Source organism: Lolium perenne, chromosome 5, assembly GCF_019359855.2.
Source record: "Lolium perenne isolate Kyuss_39 chromosome 5, Kyuss_2.0, whole genome shotgun sequence".
In the NCBI taxonomy this organism is placed as follows: Eukaryota; Viridiplantae; Streptophyta; class Magnoliopsida; order Poales; family Poaceae; genus Lolium; species Lolium perenne.
Genome location: NC_067248.2, coordinates 153,025,847 through 153,032,059, shown reverse-complemented (window position 1 = coordinate 153,032,059; position 6,213 = coordinate 153,025,847). Strand labels below are relative to the sequence as shown.

The 6,213-nt window shown below is 43.5% G+C and overlaps 1 non-coding gene across 1 annotated transcript; it reads left to right on the top strand.

The window, feature by feature from the left end:
• TRNAW-CCA (transfer RNA tryptophan (anticodon CCA)) lies at positions 1–72 on the top strand. Its single transcript has one exon. It is a non-coding gene; the product is annotated as a tRNA-Trp (tRNA).
• The last annotated feature ends 6,141 nt before the right edge of the window (positions 73–6,213 follow it).

Below are 6,213 nucleotides of genomic sequence, written 5' to 3'. Positions count from 1 at the left end.
GGATCCGTGGCGCAATGGTAGCGCGTCTGACTCCAGATCAGAAGGTTGCGTGTTCGATTCACGTCGGGTTCAATACCCCGTTCTAATTCCGGTTTCTTTTTTCTTATTACTACTTTTTTGCGTCTTTCTGGGCCTTGAATTTGCCTGCCGTGTACAAATTCCGGTTTCTTTTTTATTTTCCTGCATCTTTCTGGGCCTTGAATTTGCCTGCCGGGCATCTAGCTCGGTCCATGGGAAGGCCCAACCAAAGAGTTGCTTTAGAAATATCGAAAGAAGGGCCTCCATGGCAAGCCCAACGAAAGAGTGGATAGCGGTTGTCGCACACCCCGTGTTGGGCCGGCCCAACGTTCGTTTTTCTTTGCCTATTATGAATTTTCTTTTTTTCTACTGTTTCTCTTCTTTTTTTGTGTTTTAAAATTTGAGTATTGTTAAATTCTGAACTTTTTTTAAACCTGACTTTTTAAATTTGAACATTTTTTGAGTATGAACATATTTTAATTTGAACGGTTTTTAATATTTTGAACAAAAAAATATGTTTTACAAAACATAACATTTTCAGATTTGATTTTTATTGGAATATGAACATTTTAAAATTTGAACACTTTTAAAAGTAGACAAAATAAAAAAATAAAAATCTGAACGGTTTTCGAATTTGAACATTTTTGGAATTTGAAGATTTTAAAAAATTTGAATAATTTTCATATTTGAACATTTTTCGTATTCTAAAAAAATTGAATATGAAAAAAACAGAAAAACAAAAGTGGTAAAAAAAACAGACAAAACGCGTAAAACCAGAAAAATCCGGATAGAGAACGCCTTAACTGGGCGAGAAAAAAAACCGCGCTATATGGGCTGGCCTATAGCAACGATGGGGGGGTGTGCGGTGTATAGGGATCACCCCGAAATCAAGGCCCGAAGATTTTCCCTTTCAAGGTCGAAGGCCCATTTACGTAACCAAAGGAACGTCGTTCCAGTAGCCCGGGAATGTTTCGTGGGCATATTTTTTGGCAAAGTTGATCGGCACTTTGCAGTCGTTGTTATGAGCAACTACAAAAAATCGCTGCCACTGCTTATTGGTGATAGTGTTCCTTCACTCTCATGTAGACATGGGACCAATATGTTGCTCCTTCATAGCGAGTCGGCTCGGATCTTTGAGCACAAACTTAATCATCTCGTTAAAATTAACAAGCAAAAGGATCAGCTCTGCTTTGGCTCGTTAAAAGCTAGAGTTGACTCTTTAAACTCGCCAAGCTCGTTGCAAATTTTGGGTGTCAATGTAAGTTCCTTCTTCTTTTTCTAACCGGACTCAAAACTTGGTGGCTTTTTTTTTTTTTTTTTAACAGTAAAAGGGTCCGGAGGACCCCGAAGCTTCATTCATAGCGGTGGGTTACAATTACAGAGAGGAACCAAAAACAGATAGAAACTACAACATAGTCCTCAAGTTTTACAAAAAGGACCTCACAAACATTTTGGGAACACGATCCAGTCCTTCTCCACCGGCGTTGACGCAGAGGCTCGAGACCACGGCCACCGATCCCACCACCAGGGACGAACCACTTGGGGTGGATTCGGCAGTGGACGCCGCGTTGAGCCAGAAGATCCTCCCATCTGGAGGAAGAAGAGACCTCGGAGCAGAAGCCCACGAGGCGCGGAGTGGCCCCCTCGGCCAAGGATAGCTGCGGCACCTCTCGCCGCCGCTTGGGAACTCCGGCAGTTGAAGCTTCGCGAGCTGCCAGAACACCTCTAGATCCCGACGCCCTCAACCTCTGCTCGCCACCACAGCGACCAGAACAGAGAGAGAAGCCGGCATCGATCACCACGAGCTTATTTGACAGGGAAGGGAAGGCAGCTTCGTCAGCCATCACCGTCTCTAACCTCCAGAGAACGATGGCCAGCGACACCCACCTCCACCACCACCGGCGGCGGCCCGAGCACCGCAGCAGTGAGCTTCCCTTCGGCATGACGCCAGAACACGACGGCATAACGCCAACCAGGCAGCAGCCAAACCAAGATCTACTCTACCTCTATACAGGGGAGGGGTCCCTCACCCACCACGACGCCGGCAGACGCCGGAGAAGGGACGGGGAGGGGCCGACCGGCCCGGATCTGGTGGAGAGAGAGAGAGAGAGAGAGAGAGAGAGAGAGAGAGAGAGAGAGAGAGAGGGAGGGAGAGAGAGAGAGAGAGAGAGAGAGAGAGAGAGAGAGAGAGAGAGAGAGAGGTGGAGCGAAGCTGGGGTAAACTTGGTGGCTTGATGGTGCCCTTCTCCATGGAAGCGTGGAAGTAGAAGGCACCAACCAATTTGCCGTTGTGGTTTATGGATGCAGATACTCTTACCAAAAATTGCCAACCCTACATTAAACTGATGGATTTGGTCATCCTAGGAGTTGTGTAGCTGGAATGAAGATAACTGCACAGAGAAATAGATCCAAATTAACTCATATGTGTATGTGCAATGCATGCAAGAACTAAACTTAGACTCATACTCCCTCAGCCGCACAATATAAGATGTTATTTTCCTTGACTAGTATAAATTTTATAGGAAAATAGAGTGAGATTAAACCTCATGAAAAATTCGTTCACTGCAATCGAAAGAAATTCACCTTTTCATAGGATTAAACTACTCATGGTATCCTAATCTTACAGGATTCTTATTCGTATATTTTTTCTATCCTACGAATCAAAACAAGCAAGTCCTAATAACATCTTATATTATGTGACAGGGGTTACCTCTTATGTCGCGTTTGTCATTGCAGTGCATTATCATGATCCCTTTGCTCCACCGTTTTTGCCTGTTTTGTTCTATATTATTGAGCTCGTTTAGTTTAATTCATCTATTTTTTTGTAGCTAATTTTCAACTTAGATCATTAAGTAAGCACAATCCTCCACAACATGGTTGGGCAGCCGTGAAATGAACCTCGTACAAGTACAGATTAGATGATATATCTGTTGGAATTTTGGTCCATATTGGATCAACACAATAAATATTCCACAAATTTCTAATAAATTCTAGAGGCCCACATGGCCCATTCATACATGGCAGGGGTGGGACAAAAATTTAGTCCCACATTGCTAGTTGAAAAAGAGTTGGAGCAGCTTATAAGGGGAGCTCTTCATACATTTTGTAAGAGAGAAATAATAGGAGGAAATAGGAGCTGACCACACGCGCGCTCCTCCTCCTCCGACGCCGCTCGCTTCGTCACGACACGTCACGTCACGTCACGTCGCGGTTTGCGGGAATGCCTCGAGCCGAGAGCCTCTATGCGCCTACCACTCGGTTCCAGAGCTTTGCGCCGCCGCTCAAGACTTCTCCATCCCATCTCTTGTGATCCTGTACGGGAGAGAGGCGATAAGGTTTTTGGGAGCGTTCTACCGCGACTGCTGGCTTCAACATCGACACGGAGGCCGACGACTTCTTCCCCGACATCAGCAACCTCTTCAGCGACATGGCTCTCAACAGCGACAACGGCAACGCTGGTTCCTCTTCTGGACCGAATGTGTTCTTGCCTTCTTTTTATGAGATCATTATCCTCTTTCTTCTCCTAGCAACAAGTTTAGGTTCATTGTTGGCAAACATATTGCTCTTCTCAATCAGTTTAGACATGTTTCTCCTTTACTCTATGGTGATTTGCATGACTAGTTTAATCTCAAACTTTTTAGTCATGTTTTATCCAATGTTTTATTTGATTAAATCATGGGGAAATTTGCTAATATATTCAATAATATCTCAAGGTGCCAATTAGCGGAAACTGTCGAGTAACCGAGTTGTCGTGCAGTAGCAGTACTGACGTACTGTAACGTTGAACATCTAAAACTGAAACTGAAAGGGTTTTCTCTTCCAGGATAAATATTGGTCACCTAATCCAACATTTCCTTGTGCCTGGCGTCTGCGTCATACCAAATAATTCAGCTCAAGTTCACCTGCCCGCGTGATTGCAGTGCACAAGCAGTCCGGCACTGCATGCCCGCCGCTTTTGGTTCCCGCCATGCATGGTACGTCCTCAAGTGTCTAAACCATTGACTTTACGAAAAAGCTTTCTCTCCTGCACTGCATATGTACCCAACGGCTCATCTAATCATCTTCGTGTTTCTTACCGTCCAATATAATTGCGTAAAAATGTGTGGCATTTGGCAAGTAAGACAATGCAATGATCGCAAAAAGGATACCGAAACGATAATGGAATGGCAGAGCTCGCTCGTTCATGACACCGCTTTACCATCTATGCTTTTGTAAAATATCAATTTCAGCTTCATAGATAGCAGTCAACCACACCCGGTTAAAATGGCTCATCTCACAAGATTTAGCAAATCATCGCTACGTGGGGGTGGAAAATGAGTCGGCTCGTCGCACAAGGTTAAGAAAATCATGTGCGATGATCGCAGCAACCCAAATAATTGCTCGGAATGAATTGTTTGTGATTTTTGAGAGCCCCCTCTTGGTATGGCAGAAATGAATCGTGTGTGTATTTTAGCAGATCACACAGTTAGAGTAGTATATGGGAGGTGGCGTTTTGGCACACGCGTGCATATGCACCCATTATAGAAAATAATAAAAAACAATTATATAAATGTCAAAAAATTTGATATAATTTTTTTGGTATACATTGTGATATCCTATGTTCGTTCACAAGTTTTCGTGGAAAAACAATATTTTATGTGGTGTGTACAAAAAAAGCAAAAAAATGTACTGTACGTAGTCGTGTTACATCATCAAAATTTGTCTTTTTTACTTGTTTCAAAAAAAAAATTTGTCTTTTTTACATGAGCCATAATTTTTTTTTTTGAAAACTTGTGTATCAACATAAAATGTCTAGATATACATGTAAAATTTTAGTTTAGAATTTTTTGACACTTTAAAATATGGATTCACATAATGGAAGCATATGCTCCTATGAGCCAAAGTGCATTTCCCTAATATATGTTCTTCACAAACTTCAAGTATATGGAGACATCCAAATAAAAACAATTGTCAACCATAAATATATAGATGCTTGCATTACTGCAGGGGGTGTCTATGGCATGAGAGGTGCATCGATGCATGAATCAAATGGTACATAACCAGTCGCGCTACAATCCAAAATCCACATTGCCGTTAGATCTTGATTGTTTGTTTGCTCATATGACGTTGTTACTAAAGTTTGATGAGTAGTTGTGCCATAAATCAACAATTTTGTTACCAAGTTTATATCCAACACCTAGTAAAATGTGAGTCGGTAAGCATACCATTTCATTAAGTTCAGTACATGCCAAGAAAATATGGGCAAACCAATAGGATAAAGGACACTAGAATAGATTTTTTTATCATCAGTTCTTTGAGTGTACAGTCCACCTGTTCCGAATGAGCAGTATACACAAATGGTGGCGTGCAACGCCGTTCTCCCTGTTGGGGGCATCGTTTTTGGAGCAGACAACGGATGATGATGGTGCTAAGGTGGAGCGGTGTGTTTTCGCTGTGTCGGCGTCGTCGAGTCGCCGCGGCATGGTGCAGTGGTGCCTCGGGACGGATGCAGTGTGATGGATTCGCGCAGGATGGTGGAGTCGTCTGGCGCCGTGGCGGCATCGGTGGCAGGCCTGGCAATGTCAATGCGATGATCTCTCTTGAAGATGGAGTCGAGGAAGACGACGGTAGCAACTTCTATGGCGTAGGCGTTGGCGTATGCTGGGAGTCTGCTTGACTGGATGTGCTTCTCATCTGCTATTGGACAGGCCTGACATGGTCAATGCGATGATCTCTCTTGAAGATGGAGTCGAGGAAGACGACGGTAGCAACTTCTATGGCGTAGGCGTTGGCGTATGCTGAGAGTCTGCTTGACTGGATGTGGCTTCTCATCTGCTATTGGACGGCCTGGGAAGGCATTTGTTTTTTTGTTGATGTGAGTTAAAGTGAATTACCACCCCCTTCAGCCATCTGTAGGTTTAGCGAGGTGGCTTCGAGTTTGATCTTTTGTATTGCTCTTGTAAGGTGTTGTGAATAATCTAATAAAAAAAGCCGTGTGCATCTTTTGGATGCAGAAGCTGGGGCGATATTTCCCCAATTTCGAAAAAAAAAACAGTATACACAAATTGCCATAGGAAAATATGTCATCCTGATCAACCATTTAAATTCAACTCAGTTGTTTCCGGGGCACTCTCTGTACTAGCTTCTTTGACCAGCAAAGAGTCGACATGGGCATGGCAGAAGCACGATGCAATTGACAGTCTAGGCACGCAGCTG